General features: G+C 38.3%; 1 protein-coding gene across 11 annotated transcripts in view; it reads right to left on the bottom strand.

The window, feature by feature from the left end:
- The window catches only part of HYDIN (HYDIN axonemal central pair apparatus protein), a 433,704-nt gene that overhangs the window by 401,123 nt on the left and 10,099 nt on the right, over positions 1 to 22,482 (bottom strand). For 10 of the 11 annotated variants that reach the window (XR_008423557.1, XR_008423558.1, XR_008423559.1 and 7 more), the window contains exon 2: positions 14,182 to 14,299. The gene's annotated coding sequence lies outside the window, so the exon portion shown is untranslated. Of the gene's footprint in view, positions 1 to 14,181; positions 14,302 to 22,482 lie in introns of all 11 variants that reach the window. The other variant, XM_053906649.1, reaches the window with a different exon arrangement.

The raw sequence follows: 22,482 nt of genomic DNA, 5'->3' as shown, positions 1-22,482 counted from the left end.
CTCAAGAAACTGGCTTTGCAAGGGGAATTTTGTCTGCATCTTAAAAGTCAAGTGATGCATTTTTCCTAATGGGAAGCATTAAAGATTCAAGTCTGATTTGGACCAGACACCATAATAATGAGAAAGTCGTCAAAGCCATTTATCACAAAAGAGCTAGAGGGAGGTCAGGTCAGCTGGATGAGACTCTGGGTGACCTGGAGCCTCTCAGTGAGGATCTTTTCTGTTCCTCTTGGAATGGGCACATCTGAGCAAAGGTGAGAACCTGTTTGGGGTGGAGGTCAGAAGTCGCACCTGGCTTTCAGTTCTTATTCAGCATGTCCAGACTCAGAGACAGTCAGGGAGTTTATTTATAGGGAAGTTAACACGGAGAAGAGACAGGTGTGGGGAAGAGCATACATGGGAGACAGAAGGTAGGCCAAGAGAGTATAAACTGTTTTGAAGCTTCTAGAAATCTGTGGTCCCACTTGAAAAGTTATTCTTTGGTTGCCAGAGAATAATAATAATGATATGGCTAACATTTATTGCATACTTTCTATATACCAGACACAGTGTTTAATGTATACATGATAAGGTATTCAACTTTATTAGGTCACCAGAGAAATACAAATTCAAACTACAATGTGATAATGCTACAAGCCCATTAGAATGGCCAAAACGAAAACATCAAAAACACCAAGAGTTGGTGAGGATATGGAGCAACTGCTAGTAGGGATTTAACTCGGAACAACCACTTTGGGAAACTGGTTGGTGGTGCCTGCTCAAGCTGATATCCCCTGAGAAATTCTACTTGACCCAGAAATTGCATCCATAGTTTCACCAAAAGATGACGTATGAGAAATTTCAAAGCAGTACTACTTGTAAAAGCCCCAAACTGGAAACAACTGAAATCTCCACCAAGAGGACAATGGATATGGGCACCTGGGTGGCTCAGTAGGCTAGGAGCAAATAAAAATGCTTCCTGACAAATTAAATCCCCCTTCTGATCAATAATTTAAGTTTTTTACCACAGTTTACTTAAGAGCTTGCTTTCCTTTGTGCATTAAGGAAGATCCACAGCTTTGCCTCAGCTCCTGTTTAAGCCCTTGAAATCAGCTGCCTTTCCACTCGAAGATATTCATTTTGCACCTGTACTTCTGGGAGGGAGAGAAAAAGCAGCAGTGCAAGAGGCTCACTTCTGGGACTCCACTTGTCCCCGTTTTCCTTCTCCTTACCAATGCGCACGCTAGAAGGAAGCACTGATCTCAGGAGGACTTGAGGGCTTGCAAAATTTGGGCCCACTGATCTCTCAGCTAAGATTAAATTGATTATCTTTTCAATAAATTTAACTCAGCCTTTCTATTTTTCTTAATCTTAAAAACCAGTAGAAACAAATATATTATGAATGTCCTCTCGTCTCCAAACATTCACTCGGTCCATGGTCTCTTAAATTAGAGTGCAAGTTCCAAGCATCAGATCAGAATCACCTTTCATGCTAGTAGGATTAAAATAACACAGTGTAGGGACACCTGAGTGGCTCAGTCAGTTGAGCATCAGACTTCAGCTCAGGTCATGATCTCGTGGTTTGTGAGTTCGAGCCCTGCGTTGGGCTCTGTGCTGACCGCTCAGGGCCTGGAGCCTGCTTCGGATTCTGTGTCTCCCTCTTTCTCTGCTCCTCTTCCACTCACACTCTGTCTCTCTCTCAACAATAAATAAAGATTAAAAAAAAATTTTTTTTTAATTAGAATAACGCAGTATAATCCAGGTTTGTTTAGAACAAGATGAGACTGGATTTTAATTTGAAACCTGGTTGGAAAGTCACACAAAGGCCTTGGTAATAGCCCCTGCGAATGAGGGTGTGAAAGAAGAATCAAGGATCCGGGCCTGAAAAAGTAAAAGGGTGCAGTAGTTACAACTGAGACGGTGGAGGCTGCAGGGAGAGCAGGCTTTGGAAGAAATAGCCAGAGTTAGGAATAGGGTATGTTAAGGAGAGAGTTCTACAATGAAATAAAGTTTGGGAGTCACTGACACACAGATGATATTTGAAACTGTGACCAAATGAGATTACTAAGGGAGTAATGGCAGGGAGAGAAACGTCTTGTATGTCCGTGGGTGTGCCACATTAACATGAAGTTGGCTGGCCATTAATCTCCCCACACTCCCTCTCCCCAACCTAGGCTCAGTCAATCCATCACAGTGGAAGTTTCAGTGCTACCCCATGAAAAGCTAAAGCTGTGTAGGACAAAGTGCAGGAATTTCAGGCTCCTAGATAAGAGGGACTTGGGCTCAGCTCAGTCACTTCCAAGTGTATTACCTTGGGCAAATCTCTTAATCTCAATGAACCCTCATTTTTTCATCTGTGAATTGGAGATCATTACTTCCCTCTAGCGTATCTGTGTTAAATAAGTAGAATAAAAATACTTTGTAAAATACTTTATCCTTTACAAATCATTATCATTCATCTCACTATAATCTCTGATAATTGAGGGGAGAAAATGCTATGCTTCTCTTAGTGATTAGATATAAAATTTAGGAGAATATCTATCAATGTTTAAAATGCACATATCCTTTGATGAAGCAATTCCAATCATCCTACAAATACAGTTGCAGACGCATAAAGATAAATGTGTTAGGCACTGTTAAAAATGAGAAATCTGAAAAAATATGGATCAGTAAAGAAATCATGGTACATTTATACTTTGGAATGCCAGTTGTTAAATATAATGAGAAATTTTATGCGTGTTGATATGAAAACATGCCCATGATATGGATGTAAAATAATAAATTGCAAATAATATATAGAGTATGATCCAATTTCTGTTTTCAATTTCTGTATGTTCATATTGCACATTTTGATATGCACATAGCATAAAGACTAGAACTACTGACAGTGGTCAGTGTGTGTGGCTGAGGGGTTCATGTCCCCCTGAGGAATATGACTGATGTTGGAGAGAATGGTATGCACTTGCTCCTTTTTACACCTTGAAATTCTTTGAAGTTTTATAACAAACAAAAGGTATTTTAAAGACATACCCCAAACTAATCCCTGTGCTCCAAGATTCTTAAGAAGGTGGGCGCCCTAGGAACAGAGAGCACACACCCAAGTTCGGAAAGAATGTCTCTATCCAGTTCCTGGTTATATTTCAATTTTATAAGCCACAGCTTTCTTTCCTCCAGTCCATGTGGTAACATGGAGACAGTTCACTCTCGAGGGGCCCCAAAGGAGGGCCATTTGGGGAAGGAAAAAGGAAATGCAAATGTATTCTGAAAACAGATGGTATCTGGAAGAGAAAGTGTGTTTGGCAGCAAGAAGGAAAATCACAGGAAGAGGAGAGAAAAGCAGTAAAAGAGAAACAGCCAAAGAAGGTGGTAATTAAGTGTGAAGCTGGTGACTTCCAAGGGACTTTTCAGTTTTGGCAAGAGTCAGGCCTCTGGACAATTCTGCTGAAGTGTGTAGACATTGTTTTACATTTCTTTTTTTTATTAAAACTATTCCATTAGAGCTATAGCTTGGAACCATGATATCCTGACACTGTTTGTTACCAAGATTCCAAGTATTTAAGTTCCTGAATAATTTACTTAATTTCATAGTTCCAGGCTAGCCCTCTCATTCATTTTGATATGTTTCCTGAAGTGGAAGATGAAGGGGAGAGTCACTGCTGATGGTGAGAAAGTTGTATACATGCCTCACCACCTCCTAATGCTTCTTCTCTGGGCTCTGGAGCCCTCCGTGGGTCACTGCCCGAGTAGGCAGGACAACGATGATGTTGCGAGATGCCTGTGACAATCAAGAGTCATGCCACTTCCCACTTCATTTATAGTATGAACCAAGATACAAGTGTCTGAAGTGTCCAATAACAAAGAGATTAACTGATGGATTATTTTGCACTAAATCACTTGCTGTTACAGCTGCTGAGGATGTCAAAGAGCACCTAGGAACTATGACCATTCCAGCAGGGAACAATTTCAGGGGTTAGAGACCAGCTATCCTACTCAATGAAGGGCAGAAGTCCTTATGTCTGTATCAATCTTCCTGTTATACCAGTGACAGTTCACAGACAAGATTACAAAGGACAGGCTTTATATTTGGTCTTAAATAACCTCTTAATTTGAGAAAAACTGAACCAAAACCAAGAATACATTGTGATTTCTCAAATTATCATGTTCTATCTTTGGTTTAAGATGCATACAAACCACCAAAATGATGGTCAGGAAATAAGTCTTCTCCTCTAGACATACTCAAAACCTTTCTGGGTCTCATAAACAAAGCTTGTGATACAAATTTATTTTAACAGGGAACTTTTGGATTACATGAGCTCCAGACATTGTATATAAAAGGGCTGAGGTTCTAGATACTTAATTACCAAGTTATTTTATATGTGTGTGTATATGTACACGTATATATGTATGTATATATATATAGTACATGTATATGTGAGTATATACATATACATACACAGTACATGGAATAGGAAGTTATTTACATAGTCCTTTCTACCTATATTATTATCTCATTTAACCACCATAAAGGAAGGTAGAGTTCACCTGTGAGTATGTCAGTTGACTCAGACAAAGATCTTTTTCTAACATAATCACAATGTCTTTATCACACATAACAAAGTTAACAAGTCCTTTATATCATTTAAATTCCCAGATCCTATAAAGTTTCCCCAATTGTCTCAAAATGTCTTTTTATAACTAGTTCATCTGAATCTAAATACAAACAAGATCCACACATTGCATCACACACACACACACACACACACACACACACACACACACACAGACTCCCCAGCTCTATCCACTAGTAGGGTGAAAGGCTGGGGGCAATGGTATCCAACAGCAATAACACCTGATTTTGGTTTCTAAGTATTACTCTCCACTAAAAGGAAGCAGGGGGAAATGGCTGATCCAAGGGTTAGAGCAAGGAAAGTATAAGATGTTCTCAGGACCTCTTGTGCTAGAAAGTAAGGAAGTAATCAAAGAATAACGGGTCAGGCACAAAGGTCAGATTGATGGGGCTCAAAATAAATAATGATAGTAACAGATTACAACCCATTAAATAAAATGAGAATCCATTGATTTGCTGATATAAATAAGTAAATACAATAAATGTTGGATGAAGAACAGGATATTTACATATTTTCAAAGTACCTCCTCAAAAAATACTTAATGATTACAAAGGAAAAAGAGTAACTTCACAATGAAGAAGTCCAATAGACCCCACCTGAATAAACTAATCAAAATGAGCATCATCAGTAATGGGACAAATAAAAATCAGATACCACTTGACACAAAGGTACAAAAGGACTCTTGCTACAAAGGATGTTATTAATACAAGTGAGCATTTATGTTAATTTCTGAAATTTGATGACTGTAGTGTGGTTATCTAAGAGAGTGTCCTTATTTATGGAAAATGCAAAGTATTTCAGGTATTCGGTATTCAGGGATGAAGGGGCATCAGCTTGGTAACTTCCTCTCAAATGGCTGAAAAAAGTAATTCATTGTACTATACTTGACATTCTTGGTAAGTTTGAGATTATTTCAATAAGAAAAAATTATACAATTAACAAAATACCTTATCTATAGAGAGGATCATATGGTTCTTATCCTTTCTTTTATTAATGTGGTATATCACATTGATTGATTTGTGAATACTGAACCACCCTTGTATTCAGTGACTGATGAATGGATAAAGAAGATGTGGGATATATACATGGTGGAATATTACTTAGCCATCAAAAAGAAAGAAATCTTGCCATTTGCAATGACATGGATGGAGCTAGAGTGTATTATGGTAAGTGAAATAAGTTAGTCTGAGAAAGACAAATACCAAATGATTTCACTCATGAGGAATTTAAGAAACAAATGAACATAGGGGAAAGAAGAAGGGGGGTGCAAACCATAAGAGATTATTAACTATAGAGAACAAACTGAGGGGAGGTGGGGTGGGGGATGAGCTAAATGGGTGATGGGCATCAAGTAGGCCACTTGTGATGAGCACAAATGTTATATGTAAGTGGTGAATCCCTAAACATTAAATTCTACTCCTAAAACTAACATTACATTATATGTTAACTGGAATCTAAAATAAAATTTTTTTAACATTTATTTATTTTTAAGAGAGAGAGAAACAGTGCAAGCAGAGGAGGGGCACAGATGGAGGGAGACACAGGATCGGAAACAGGCTCCAGGCTCTGAGCTGTCAGCACAGATCCCGATGCAGGGCTCAAACTCACGAACCATGAGATCATGACCTGAGCCGAAGTCAGAAGCTTAACCGACTAAGCCACCCAGGTGCCCCACTAGAATTTAAATAAAAACTTGAAACAAAGAAAAAACAAAAAACCACCTTCCCTCATCAGCTATCTTTTCCTGAACACAGTTCTTACAGGAAAGACAGAATACTTAATTATGTACCTTTATTAATTTTAATTAGCATAGACTCAGCTGTGGTTGAAAGGGCCTTATTATGAATGAGGATCAATGTTCCTGTCACCCCTATCACTTAGGAAATTCCAATTTTAGGAGCTCTGTGCCAGGTACAAGAGCAGATCAAATATATGTATTTATTATTATGTCACAATATCACAATGATATTGACAGATAAGTGACAGATCTGGGAGTCCACTTGTTTTATTCACAAGTGTTTATTTCTCTAATAGAAACATTTAAAAGTAATAAGCACTTCAATTTCTAGAAGCACCTTACCCTAAAGCTAGAGTTGTCAATGTAGTATCATTCACTCTAGTCTCCTAACATTCAAATTTTATTTTTTTCTGATGTAAGAAAGGCTAACCCAAAAACCACTCACCAATGCCAGAGGGAGCTCACACAACCATGCAACAAATTTTACTGAGTGCCTACTATGGGCCAAACACTGTTCTTGGCACTGATGGGAGAACAGTGAGCACTACAGCAATAAACTCCTGCTTTTGTGGAGTTTACTTTCAAGTGGGAAGAAACAAACCACAACAAAATAAATATGTAAACTACAGAGTACGAGAAAAACAAAGCAGGAAAGGTCAATACAGAGGGAGATACAATTGTAAAAAAACGGTTGCAGGGTGGACCCTACTGAGAGGATGACATTTGAGTAAACACTTGAAGAGAACAAGCCATGTGCTTTTCTGGAGGAAGAGATTTCAGGCAGCGGAAACAGCTTGTGTGAAAATCCTGAGGTACAAATGTGCTTTGAATGTTTATGAAATAGTAAGGGAGCCACTGTGGCTGGAGAGGAATAAGCAAAGCGAAGAGAGAAGAGAGAAAGGAGGTAATGTGAAGGTCAGAGGGGACAGAGCACCACTACAGGCCATTTTAAGGACTTGGGCTTTTACTCATTATGTGGGAAATCATCTGTGATTTTTTGGAAAGAGAAATGACTTTATCCAACTTGCATTTTAACAAGATTGCATCTCTCTGGCTGCTGTGTTGAGTACAGAATGAGGAGCGAGCATAGAGACATGGAGAGACCAGTTAGGAAGCTACTGTAATAACCTAGACGGGAGATGATGGTGACGAAGACAAGGGTGATAGCAAGAAGGAAGGTAAAAAGTGGCCACATTATGGTAGCTTTAAAAGTAGAGCCACCAGGGGCACCTGGGTGGCTCAGTTAGTTAAACATCTGACTCTTGATTTGGGCTCTGGTCACGATCCCAGGGTTGTGGGATTGAGTCCCCTGTCAGGCTCCACATTGAGTGTAGAGCTTGCTTACGATTCTTTTCTCTTTTCTCTTTTCTCTTCTCTTCTCTTCTCTTCTCTTCTCTTCTCTTCTCCTCTCCTCTCCTCTCCTCTCCTCTCTTCTCTCCCTCCCTTGCCCTGGCTTTCTCTCTCTCTCAAAAAAAACCAAAAACAAAAAAACAAAAAACAGGTAAAGCCACCAGGATTTGCCTGAAGAACTAGAAATAAGTGAGAAAGAGACAACACACCTGTGAAGTCAAAATCATCCTTAGGTTTTGACCTAAGCAACTAGAAGGTTGATCCATCAAATGTCATGATGAAGACTGAGAGAAGCAGGTTTGGTGGAAGTTGTTCAGAAGCTCAGTTTTGGACAAATTAGGTTTAAGATGTTTATAAAACATTCAAATGGAGAAGTCGAGTAGGTAATTGAACTTATGGTTCCGGAGTTTGGGAGAATGGTCTAGGCTGGAGACATATATTGGAGCATTGTGGTAGGCAGAACAATGTCTCCCCTCCCCAAAATGGCCATGACCTAATCTTCAGAACATATGAATATATTACCTTACCATGGGAAAAAAAAAAAAAAAAAATATCTTCACAGATGTGATTAAGAGTACAGACTTTGAGATGGGGGTGATTATCCTGGATTATATGATTGAGCCAAACTGACTCAGATGGGTCATTAAATGGTGAAACAGAGAGAGGTGATGAAAGAAAAAGATCAAAGAGATAAGATATTGATGGCTTTGAAGACAAAGGAAACCAGAAGCTAAGGAAAGTAGGCTTCTAGAAGCTGCAAAAGCAAAGAAATGGATTGTTCACTAGAGCCTCCAGAAAGGAAATTGGCCCTGGTATACATTATTTTAGCCCAGAGAGACTGTCAAACCTCTAGCCTAAAGAACTGTAATATAATAAGTCAGTGTTGTTTTAAGCCACTAAATTTGTGGTCTTTGTTATAGTAGCAATGGAAAATTAATGCAAGCATCATCAATATATAGATAGTGTTTACATTCATAAGGGTGGGAAATTAGTGACAGAAAAGAGAAGTCGTAGGACTGACCTTGAGCATATTTGAATATTAAGTCAGGGAAATGAGGAAGATCCAGCAGAGATGACTGAGAAGGAATGGACACAAGTGAGAAGAAAACAGAAGAAAGCAGTGTTCTAGAAGCCAAATGAGGAGTCTGTGTCACAGGCTGCTGAAGGGTCAACAAAGCAGAGGACAGAATAAGGAACCAAAAACAGGCAGCGTAGGGACAGCATGCATATTCAGGCCAGCTGATACACAAAGAAAGGACATACACAGAAGGAAAACAGTGGACCTTGGTCCTCACCACTCCAGCAGCAGAGATGGGAGAGACACCTGAATGAAAGCTCCCTCCTCACCCCGCGGAGTGCCAATATTTCCACACACAGGGATTCTAGAGTCTCTAGACAACTTGGCCCAACTAGAACCCTGGAAGGTTTCAAATCAGACCAGCACTCTTTCACCTTGGGGGGAGGGAAGGCGTGAAGGTCAACAGCAAGAGGAGGAGAGCAGAAATGAAAAGAACAGAAAGACTTTCAGCTTTCTCTTACAGATCTGCACTACTGTCTCTCCTTTTACCATACAATAGGGTCTGAAGCCCTCCAAGGCCCTAAATTGTTAAAAGGAATAAACCCTGGGGCGCCTGGGTGGCTCAGTCGGTTAAGTAGCCGACTTCGGCTCAGGTCATGATCTCACGGTCCGTGAGTTCAAGCCCCACGTCGGGCTCTGTGCTGACAGCTCAGAGCCTGGAGCCTGTTTCAGATTCTGTGTCTCCCTCTCTCTGACCCTCCCCCGTTCATGCTCTGTCTCTCTCTGTCTCAAAATTAAATAAACATTAAAAAATAAATTAAAAAAAAAAAGGAATAAACCCTAAACCAGGATAATTAACGTATTAGCTCAAGACCTGGAACTAGTTTTTTTCTTGAGGAAAAAAAAGAAAAAAAAACATGACCTCATCAAAAAACAAACACAAAAGCAAAAACACCACACGACCTTCCAGGACCCTGACATTTCAAGGCAGCCACAGCTTCAGAAGACCTTCTGTATTTTTCCTTCCTTCACCTCAAAACTCAATTGTCACGTGACCACCCATAATGGTGAAGTCACGCCTGCAGGATTCCTGAAGCCTGAGACAAATATAGCCTGTTTCACACTGCCTCACACTGACTTGTAATTATTTGTTCACCTGTTTATCTTTCCATTAGACTCAGAAGTCATCAAAAAGGTGAGGCTATGCCCTTTCATCACTGAAACCTACGAACAGTAATTCATTAAACTTCTCATTCACTGAACTAGAAATATGTGTCAGACATGGTACTGTTTTCAGGCATCTACTCTTCACAGATCCTGTGAGACGGGCATTATTTATTCCTCTTCCCAGATAAAAAGATTGAGATTCAGAAAGGTTAAGAAACTTAACAGTCATGTTAAGCTGAGTGTGGCAGGCCTGGCCAATGCCAAATTCTGGGCTAAATAATGGCCCCCGCAAATATGCCACATCCTAATTCCGGGAACCTGTGAATGTTACTGCGTATGGAAAATGGGACTTTATAGGTGTGATTAAATTACGGGTTTTGAGGTAGGGTGATTATACTGAATCACCCAGAATGGACTCAATGTAATCACAATCCTTACAAGAGGGAGGCAGGAGATGATATTGAGTAGCAGCAGATGTGGCAACAGAAGCAGGAGTTGAAGTGATTTAAGAAAGGGACCATGAGCCAAGGAAAGCAGGCAGCCTTTAGAAGCTGGAAAAGGTAAAGACACATTCTCCCTTAGAGCCTCAAGAAGGAACACAGACCTGCCAATACCTTGATTTTAGATTTCCGAACTTCAGAAGGGAGAGACAATAAATCTGTGTTGCTTTAAACCACTAAGTTTGTGGTAATTTGTTAATGGTAGCAATAGGGAACTGACACGGTGCTCTTTGCCTCTAATCTCCTATGGCCTTTACATCCCCAGGACCTGAGGTAGTCCATGGATATTTGCTAATTACTGAAGGAGGAAGAGTGTCTCTTCCAGGGTGTCTCTTATCTGGCCCAATCTGAACTGACAGGGAGAGTCTAGCCTTCCTCAGGGAGAGGGAGGTTCGCCCAGGTACATCTGTGGTGGTATGTGTTTTCCTAATTGGTAAGTTGAATGGATGTGCTAGTAATAATCTGAAGCTCGTTCTATGTCAGTCAGTATCCTTGGAAGACATGACAAAATGCAATTCCAATTTACAGCTGTGATTTAGAGCCACGGGGGTGCTGGAGGGAGGTAGGAAGAGAAGGGGAATTGGCTATTTTTAGGCCACCAATTTAGGCTCTTTTTTCCATTTCCTATAATAGTGCATTAAATATCACAAATGATGCTGTGGAAATTATACGCAGCAAAAAGATGAGCTGAGATCACATTTTATAATCTAATTCCCTAAATTATTTCATGACAAATTGGAGCAAATGCACCAACTCTACCTTCCTCTTTCTCTGAGACCCTCATGGCCCATTCTTTAAAAAAGGAAGATGATATCAATAAGGAAACAGTTTTCCAAATTAATAAATTCAGTACACCTCATAGCTTAGCTGCTCAAGAAATAAAGAGCTGGAAATCTGAACACTGCTTAGATTTTGCAGATGGCTCGCCATGCCATGAAGAGTTACTTCCCCCTTCTGCATCCCAGTTTCTCCAGCAGGTTAAAATCCCACACTTTGAGGGTGCCTGGGTGGCTCAATCAGTTAAAGCAACTGGATCTTGATTTCGGCTCAGGTCATGATCTCATGGTTCGTGAGGTTGAGCCCTACATCGGGCTCGGCACAGGCATGGAGCGTGCTTGGGATTCTCTCTCCCTCTCTCTGTCCTTCCCCAGCTCATGCTCACTCACAGACTCTCTCCCTCCCTCACAAAATAAAGAAATAAACATTTTAAAATACAAAATATAAATCCTACTCTTTGAAAGTAAAAACTTCAAAACAGCTTTTGATCTTTTAAGAACAAGCACTGCGTAAGCATAAAGATGGTTACAATTTGGGGCACCTGGGTGGCTCAGTCGGTTAAGTGTCTGACTTCAGCTCAGGTCATGATCTCACGGTTCCTGAGTTCAAGCCCCGCTTCAGGCTCTGTGCTGACGGCTGGGAGCCTGAAGCCTGCTTCGGATTCTGTGTCTCCCTCTCTCTCTGCCCCTCCCCCCCTTCATGCTCTGTCTCTGTCTCTCTCCCTCTCTCTCTCTCTCAAATAAATAAAACATTAAATATATATATATAGATGGTTACAATGCCAGCTAAAAGCAAGCATTTAGAACTGAATCTCAAATTCACATATGCTTGTATCCCATAATCTACCTGTAGTTGAGGTAGAAGGTGAAATAAATTGAGTAGACCTAAGGTAAAATCAGTCACTGCCCTCGGTCTAGACCTTATGATTACACTGGCAATCCCCACATTCCCAGTTTGCCTGGTTTTGCAGCCAAAGTTCCCAGGGGTTCTGAATAGCTTTGGAATCTGAATAAATCACACACCAGGGGGCCATTGAGACCACCAGAAACTCAATTTATTTGCAACCTGAGACAGGATTTTATTGCTTCTCAGATTAACAGTTAAAAATGTTTTGCTTTTCTGTCTCAGGGGTGTTAGTTTGATGTATGAGGCAGGGAGATTATTAAATCTTCGGTGCTTCCAAAGATGTAAATTAAACCACAGCACCTCCTTAGCCACCTTCCCTGGATGAGCTGGAGATTTATTATTAACTTGTCACTCTTACATGCTCATCAAAACAAGCAGCACCATGATTAATTACACCTATTTCTTTAAGGATACCTGTCGTTTCAACTTCTTCTGGACAGGATATGACAAAGTCTTCTGATTTCCTTGCAGAGCTAAGCAGGAGGATTTTTAGAGGGGAGAAGAGAATCACCATCCTCTCCTCATCATTTCCATGAATATATTTGAAAGAAATGTGGCAGGTATGTAACCGAATATTGTTCTTTTAGTTTTAAATGAAATTGCCCTTGTACCTTTTTAAAATTTTGATTATGGAAATTGATAAAAATAAGAAAAGACGCGATAATAAAATAATTAATCCCCACATACACATCATCTAACTTCAGTAATTACCATTTTCTCATTTTTGTCTTTAACACATTTCTTTCCCCTTAACCCTTTTTTTTTATTTTAAATATGTTAAAATAAACTCCCACTGTCATACCATTTTACCTTGAAATACATTAGAATTTATCTCTAACAAACAAGATTTTTAAAAATATATCTGTAATATCATTATACTACTTAACAAAATCACAATAATTCTTTAATACTACTTCTTTTTTAAATGTTTACTTATTTTTGAGAGAGAGAGAGAGAGAAGAGCATGAGTGGGGAGGGGCAGAAAGAGAGGGAGACAACAGAATCAAGAGCAGGCTCGAGGCTCTGGCCTGAAAGCCCAGAGCTCGACGCAGGGTTGGAACCCATGAACTGTGAGATCATGCCCTGAGCCAAAGTCAGATGCTTAATCGACTGAGCCATCTAGGTGCCCCATAAGTCCTTAACACTTCTTTTTTTTTTATGTTTATTTTATTATTTTTGAGAGAGAGAGACAGACAGAGCATGAGCGGGGGAGAGGCAGAGAGTAAGAGGCAGGCACAGAGTCCAGAGCAGACTCTAGGCTCTGAGCTGTTAGCACAGAGCCCGACACCGGGCTTGAACTCATGAACCGCAAGATCACGACCTGAGCCAAAGTCAGACACTTAACCGACTGAGCCACCTAGGCACCCCCTTAACACTTCTAATATATAGCCCATGTTCTAACGTTCCTGATTGCCTACCAAAAATCCTTCTGGTGTAAACAAGATCCAAAGTCTACACGTTGGATTTGGTTGATGTGTCTTTCACTAACACCTTTTCTCCCATATCCTTTAGAATATCACCAAAATGATCAATATTTTTTCTCCAGGGTAAACAAATCCATCCAAACTTAACATAAGCTCCTGGTGAAAGCTCATTCATGTAATATTTTTGAGGACAGGATGATCATTTATCATTCAAACGAAGAAACTCTGGAGTGAAAGGGAGATGCTGTTTATACCAGTGTAAACCAGGACAAAAAGTCACCCTGCCAGTAGTGATATCAGGAATAAAACAGGAAGATCTGATTTCTAGTTTCTAGATGGGTATAGAGAGCTGGAAAAGAGGTAGAAAGAGTATCCCTCCCATCCTGATAATTAAAAAAAAAGTTGGCAAACTGTAAGTGAACAACTTCTCCTGCATCCATCAGAGTTGAAGTTGAGGAAATGCCAACTAGTTCCACATCTGAGTTGAGACAAGTGTCTACAGGGAGACAGAATACAAGCACTTGTTTACTTGGGGCAGTTGAACACTGGGAGGAAGAATTCACCTAGAATTGTTAACAAAATAGTGGAGGCTAAGAATTGGCTGGTGGCACAATACGGAGCCCTGAAGGCTACAGATAAAGGGGAGTTAACACCACTTGCAGGCTTCTCTCTCTCTGAACGCCAACATACTCACAAAAAACAATGGCAAGAGTCCGAGAAAGCATCCCTCAGGCTTCAGGGTCAGGCTTCAGGGTGAGGAATAGCAGCTGCTGCAGGAAGGCCATGGAGCCCAGCCCGGATCCTTCTTCTCTCTCTCCCCTATGACAACAAAAACAAACACAAACAAACAAACAAACAAACAATCGCTGGTGATGTGGTGTAAAAAACAAAACAAACAAACAAAAAACGAGAAATAACTTCTTAATGCCAAGAGACGAAACAATCAACAGAACCAAACTCATATATAACACAGATGTCAGAGCTATCAACATTTAATTTAAAATAACTTTGGGGGCCCCTGGCTGGCTCAGTCTGTGGAGCCTGTGACTCTTGATTTCAGAGTTGTGAGTTTGAGCCATACATTGGTTATAGAGACTACTTAAAAACAAAACCTTAAAAAAAATTTTAATAAAATAACTATGAAAAATATGTCAAAGCCTCCAATGGAAAAAATAGAGAACATTCGTTGTCAGATGAGTAATTTTAGCAGAGAGATGCTTACTGTAAGAAAAAATCAAATGAAAATGCTGGAAATGAAAAACATAGTATTAGAGATCAAGATGGTCACTGACAGGTTCATCAGTAGAAGAATTCGTGAAATATTCAGACTGAAAGAGAGAAATGAGTAAAAAATAAAAAGAGAATATAGCATCCAGGAAATATAGGACAACATCAAATGATCTAATGGATATACAATTAGAATTCCAGAAGGAAAAAAAGACAGGGAATTGGGTAGAATAAATACTTGAAGGGATAACGGCTAAGAATTTTCAAAATTAATGACATTTATCAAACTACAGATCAAACCACCTACCAAGATAAATATCTGAGCCAGAGACAGACATATCATATCCAACTTCTAAAAACAAAAAAACAAAGAGAAAATCTTGAAGGCAGGCAAAGGGGAAAACTTTTTAAAGAGAAATAAATACAAGAATTATAACAGCCATCTTGTTAGAAGCCAGGGAAGCTAGAAGACAGTAGAGTGACATTTTTAAAGGGCTGAATGACAGAGTAACATCATCAAGATGGAGGAGTAGGAGCCTCCATTCCCCACCCCACCCCCCCCCCAAAAAACAATTAGACACCTATCTGTGAACAAAAAATAACTCTGGGAGAGTTTAAAAGTCCACTTAAGAGCTTCAGCAACACAATAGAGCAAAAGACCTGAGAATAACCATACAAAAAGGGTAGGAAGAAGTTTCATTCTGCCTGCATCACCCCATCGCCCCAGGCTGGCATTGTTCCGTGCCAAGAGGGCTCAAGAGAATTCCCCTCACCGGTAAAAGGAAGGAAGGGTGAGCTACGAGCTTCCCCAGCCTTTGGGAACACTGCACAAAGAACCCACTTCAGTTGCACCCTGCCCAGAGACCAGCAAAGCTAAGACATCTAGAAATGGCTAGGAACAGAGAACAAGGGCAGGGGCTACGAGTGTCAGCCACACGGTGTGAGCAGCTGTGGTTCCCAGTGGCCTGCTCTGCAGAGCATCACAAAAATCTTCACTTCCGAGGACCTCAACAGCCCTTGCAGATGCTACACACCCCATCCCCAGCTTTCACCACTGCGAGTCACGTTACAGACTCCAGCAGACTGCTTCACAAAGGACCCCAGCAGCTTTTTGCTACCGAGGAATCCAACAGCCGGCACAGCCCCTGCAGACCTCCTGCAGTTTTGCCAGTGAGATTTTCATGCTCACAGATACCAGCTACCACTCACCAGCTCAAGCTCATGCTCTCTCAAAATAAATAAATAAACTTAAAAAATGTATTAAAATAAATAAAAATTAAATAAAAGATTAAAAATGGGCAGAGGATCTGAACATTTTTCCAAAGACAGAAAGATGGCAAACGGGTACATGAAGAGATGCTCAACATCATTTATCATTGGGAAAACGCAAATCAAAACCACAATGAGATATTACTCCATACTTGTTAGGATGGCTGTTATCAAAAAGACAAGAAATAGGTGTTGGTGAGGATGTGGAAAGGGAACACTAGTGCACTGTTAGTGGGGATGTAAATTGGTGCAGCCTCTATGTTTTACTCCACTGAAACAGTATGGAAGTTCTTCAAAACACTAAAAATAGAACTACCATATGATTCAGCAATTCCACTTGAGTATTTACCTGAAGGAAATGAAAACACTAAATTGAAAAGATGAGGGGCACCTGGTGGCTCACTCGGTTGAGCGTCAGACTTCCACTCAGGTCATGATCTCACGGTCCGTGAGTTCAAGCCCTGTGTCGGGCTCTGTGCTGACAGCTCAGAGCCTGAAGCCTGCTTCAGATTCTGTGTCTCCCTCTTTCTCTGCCCCTCCCGCACTCATGCTCTCTCTCTCTCTCTCTCAATAATATAATAAATAAACGTTAAAAAAAAAAAAAAAAAAAAAAGATGTATGCACTGCCATGTTCATTGCAGCATTACATTACTCACAATAGCCAAAACATGGAAACAGCCTAAGAGTCCAGTGATGGATAAATGGATAAAGATGAAGTATTATTCAGCCATTAAAAAAAAAAAAAAAAAAAAAAAAAAAAAAAAAAGGACATCCTGCCATTTACAACAACAGGATGGACCTTAAGGGCTTTATGCTAAATGAAATAAGTCAGACAGAAAAAGATAAATACCATATGATCTCATTTATATGTATAATCTAAAACAATTTTTTTTAATGAGTTCATGAATATAGAGAATAGATTGGTGGTTGCCAGAGGCAGGAAGGTTTTATATATATATATACAGTTAATAATACTGTTATATTTGAAAGTTGCTAAGAGAGTAGATCTTTCTCATCATAGGAAAAATATTATAACTGTACATTGATGAATGTTAACTAAACTTATTGTGGTGATCATTTCACAATACATACATATATTGAATCATTATGTGGTACACCTGAAACTGTTATCATGTTATGTCAATTATATCTCAATTTTTAAAAATAAAGCAGAAATTGATTAGTTAGAAAAAAAAACAGTGAGTAAATCACAACAGCTGGTTCTTTGAAACCTAGTCAACAAAACAGAAATAGTTAACTTGATTTTTAAATGATGAGGAGAAAGCACAAGCACAAAATAGAAACAAGGTCAGAAGAGGAATTTTTTTTAATCATGAGACTACTTTGTACAACTCTATGAAATAAAAAATTTTTAAAGAAAATATAGATGAAATACACAACATTCTAAACAAACGAACTGTGTAAAAAGAAATATGGAAATAGAAAGTCATAAAAGAGCTCCCCCACAAAAAGGCACTAGGCTCAGCCAGTTTCACAAAGAAGTCTACTAAATCTGTCTAGATCAGATGATGTAAATGCTACTTAAACTATTTCAGAGCGTTGAAAACAAAATGTCTAAATTATTTTTATAAAACAAATTTAATATTAATTCCAAAAGCAGACAAACATTGCTCAATAAAATACAACTATAAACCAATCTTATTAATGTTAATGCAAAAATTGTAAATAAAATAGTAGCACATAGGACCCAAAAATCATCATGATTAAGTAGTGTTTGTTCAATATCTGCAAATACAATTAATTATATTAATAGAACTGACAAATATATACTGATCTCCACAGATTTTAGCAATGGAAAAACTACACATTTATGTTTTTAAAAAGTCTCAAAAACAGGAATATCTCATTGATATAAGTAATAAACTTTAAAAAATCAGCAGCCAATATAATGGGAATACACTAGGACAGCAGTTCTCAAACTATGGTCTTATTTATTTCCCCTTTACGCCATGTTAATAGTTTCACTGATGATGCAGAAGCACCGATGGGCAAAATTGTTGGTGCCTTAGCACAAATCAAGGTAGTGGCACCAAACTTCTCTATGTGGTCATTGTATGAACATCAGACATGTTCATTATGGTGGAAAAGAGCTATTTTTAATTAAGAATATCCTTAAGAAGGTGGTTAAAAATAATTAACTATATTAAGTTTTGACCTTTGAGTAGGTGGCTTTAACATTCTAGGTGAAGAAGTGGAAAGTAGGCAGAAAGCACTTCTCCTGCATCCTGAAGTAGGATGGCTGCCACCAGGAAAAGCATTTCTGTGATTGAGTTGCAAACTGAGGATGAGCATTTTTCATGGAACACATTTACTTGGAAGAACTGGCAGACAAACTATATTATAGTTTGTGTGTGTGTGTGTGTGTGTGTGTGTGTGTATATATATATATATATATATATAACTATTTATAGTTACAGTTTATAGTTTTAGATATGGATATTTGACAGATATTTCCTACATAATTAATACAATGAGCTCTCATTTCAAGGAAAACCACTGACAATATTCATTGCTATGAGAAAATGTAAGCATCCAAGCAAAAATTAAAAGTTTAAATTTTTTTCTGATGAGATCAGCAGTGATGTTTAAAAATATGACTTTTTGGATACTGTATAAATCAAATGCATTCAACATTTGCAAGATCTGCATAACTCCATGAACTCATTTTCCAAATAACAAATTCGTGCTGTTACAAAACCACATGTGGATAAGCAATCCATTCAAAGTGCAAGACAGACCAATGGATTTTAAAAGAGTACAAAAAGTTCACTAATATAGTTTAAGATTCTTCTTTGCAATCAACTGTTAAGAAACTATCACCTGTCAAATTTTGGATTAGCATCAAAGAACATCCATAAGTACCTGAGAAGGTTATTAAAATACTCCTCCCTTTCCTAATTGCCAATATATTTGAGTCCAAATTTTTTTAAGTACTTCAACCAAAACAACGTATTGCAACAGATTGAATGTAAAAACAAATATAAGAATTTAGCTGTCTTCTATTATAAAGACAAAAAAGAGCCACAAAAATGGAAACACTGCCATGCTTCTTTTGTTTTAAATGTTATTTTTCATAAAATGTATTTATGTGAACACATAATAGTTTTATCTTTGTCATTTTTCAATTAGTTAATAAAACATAAAATGTTTATGAACTTTAGCTTCCGATACAGAACATCTCAACAGACATAACTCTAATGAACAAAAGCTTTTTGGATTCTTTAATAATTGTTAAGAGAGTAAAGGGGTCCGGAGACCAAAAAGTTTGAGAACCACTGCACTATAGACATTCCCATTAAGGTCAGGATGATGTCGAGTCTGGGCAGAAAATATACAAGATGAAACAGGCATATGTTGTGCTAGAAAGTATTGAAGCTATTGAAGACTTTTTGAATTATATAAAATATATCATAGGTATCAACCTAAAGGAGCCCTTTCCCACACCCACCCAAGCCAAAATAGGATAATTTGAGCATCGGATGAGAACACTATTTGTAATTTAGTTTAAAAACTACAAAAGTGGGGCGCCTGGGTGGCTCAGTCGGTTGAGCGTCGGACTTCGGCTCAGGTCACCATCTCGCGGTCCGTGAGTTCGAGCCCCGCATCGGGCTCTGGGCTGATGGCTCAGGCCTGGAGCCTGCTTCCGATTCTGTGTCTCCCTCTCTCTCTGCCCCTCCCCCGTTCATGTTCTGTCTCTCTCTGTCTCAAAAATAAATAAACATTAAAACAAAATTAAAAAAAAAAAAAACTACAGAAGTAAGTTAGTTTAAAAACTACAAAAAAAAAAAAAATCCATTGGTCACCTTTGAAGGTTGCTAAAACATCACCTTATGGTTCTGAAAACTGAGAATGTTTTAAAACATTAAGCACTTTCCCTGAATAACCTATTTCAGGAAAAACAAAGAGTGGATAACTTCAAGTACATATTATAAAGCCCAATGAATACTGAAGAAATGTGGTTAGAAAATCACTAAATGGTGGGGGCTGGGCGGCTCTGTCAGTTAATTATCTGACTCCTGTTTTTGACTCAGGTCATAATCTCAGGATTGTGAGGTGGGGCTCCATGCTGGGGGTGGAGCCTGCTTAAATCTCTTTCTCTCCCTTTACCCCTCCCCACTCCTGGCTTGTGTGCTTCCTCTCTCTCTCTCTCTCTCTCTCTCTCTCAAAAAAATAAAAAAAAGAAAAAGAAAAATTCACTAATTTGCAACCTCTAATAGAGCTAAGTATCAATATTCAATAAATGCTAAAACTATTAAATGAAAGATCAATAGAAAATTAGTAGCATATAAATAAGGTTGACATTTGAATCTGATTAACCTTAATGTCAAGGAGGGAGGCGACTAGCCATTTTGTCCTTTGTGATGTGATAAAAAAGGAAGTACACAATACCACTTAGAATGTTTTCTTGCCAAAAGTAATCAGTCCTCTAGATCTAGCTACCAATTCATAGGAAATATGTGGCTTGGAGATACAAATCAAAAGATGAAATAGCCAAATCCAGCCTGTGGAAACTACAGGACAGTTAACATGGCATGGAAAAGAAAACGTTGGACTGCAGAGTGGGGTGAGGGACTTTAAACAGATAGACTTCAGAGGCACACAAAGCAAATGCAATGTGTCAACCTCATTTGGATCCTTATTTGAACCAACTGTAAAAGGCATTTTTGAGACAATCTGAAAATTCTGAACATGGACTAAGTATTCGGTGATATTAATTTTGTCACATGTGATAAAGTCCTTATCTGTTAAGAGAGATTTCATGAATTTGTTTTAAAGTACTAAAAAAAAAAAAAAAAAGTGTAGGAGGATAATTCAAGTTCAGCAAAATGTTGGTAGTTATGGAACCTGGCTCAGGGTATGTGAAGGGGTTGTTAACCTGATTTTAATTTTGTGTGTGTTTGAAAGTTTCCTGTAATTAAAAAATCAAGTAGTATTCTGGTATTCTGTAGACACCTATACCGACAATATGAAATACAAAATAAGTATATGCCATAGCACCCTGCCCTTAAATTTATAATTCAAGCAGGAAAATGAAAGAATGGAGGAAAAAAAGAAAGAACAATGTAAGGTTGTTTAGGGTAATGCTCAGATTGAATGATTCAAGCAGTAAGCGCAATGACTGTAGGAAGAGATTAATATTACTTGAGTTATTTAATAGTGACAGGAATGATGCTTACTCCAATTAAAAAAAAAATTCACTAGGATATGTTTATGCTTCTTTTGTATCTTCTCAGCCAGTCTAGTATGAAGACTAATTTTTCAATCTGAAATTCACTGGAAACAACAGAAATTCTCAAAGGCATAGAGAGTAAAAGCACATCTGTCTTGGCCAGTAAAATAATTTGGTGTTGAATGAAGCACAAGCTTAAATAGCAAAAAGATGTAGATATACATGTAAATAAAATGTTTACCCACAAAGATCTACAGAATCATTTCAATAAAATGTTCAGCAGAAGGTATAGGAATAATTTAGAGGAAAAGAACAATCTCTACAAATGTTTTCCTTAATTATATCGTGACAAATTTAACCTACAAATCAGCAATGTGGCTGCAATATTAAATGATACGTAATACTAAATGTCTGATAACAGCCTACACTGATGCTGCTGCACCTGGCATACAGAAACACAGAATTACACCTAGTGGGTCTATAAAGATACTCTGGAAAGACAGAAAGATCAACACTATTATGGGTGCAACTTGTAAATGAGTATACAACCTATAAGTCACCATCAGCAGATTAGACTTTTAAATAAAATTTTCACTTGAGTAAAATTAAATGCTAACCTAAGCTCAGTGACAGATAATTTCTAAATATTTTCACTAATAAAGAACAGCTGGCATCTTCACCATATCTGTGGTCATAAAGCAGCTTCACCTCTTCCTAAAACATTCCAGTATACACTTGTCCTTATCCAAAGATAAGTTATTTTTTTCTTCTGTGTTGGCCAAAACTAAGAAAATAAAAATAACAGATTGGGGGTGGGAGGCAGAATTCTTTATTCCAAGATTGCTACTTTATATCAAGAATGCATTGATTAGAAGTGCAAAATAAGCAAGAACTCATTATAAATGTCGAGGATTATTGCTTTAATTACATGCCCTAAAACATACCTACATATCATGACTTACTATATGTTGTATCAAGCTTTTAGTTTACTTGCTACATGGCCATTAGGCCAGCTCTAAAAAATGTTTACCATCCAAATAGAAATTCATTAGGGAATATTGAAAGGTTTGTTTTATGGTTAGTTCTGCTCCTAAGATCAGCCTGAAGAGTTTTAATCCAGTAAAAAAAAAAAAAAAAAGAAAAAAAAGGAAAAGGTGGGGTGACCTATTATCAAATAATAATAGAGTCTCTAGTTTCAATAGTCAGGCCTTGCACATCTATGTATAATAATTTGTCATCATTTTAACAGAAGTTAATATTTACATTAAGTCTAAGTTGTGTTCAAAATGTATTAAACAGATAACTAAG

Source organism: Panthera pardus, unplaced genomic scaffold (genome assembly GCF_024362965.1).
Source record: "Panthera pardus isolate Hobbes unplaced genomic scaffold, ASM2436296v1 HiC_scaffold_19, whole genome shotgun sequence".
Lineage (NCBI taxonomy): Eukaryota > Metazoa > Chordata > Mammalia > Carnivora > Felidae > Panthera > Panthera pardus.
The sequence above is the reverse complement of the archived record's forward strand: the minus strand, read 5'-3'. Positions and strand labels throughout refer to the sequence as shown.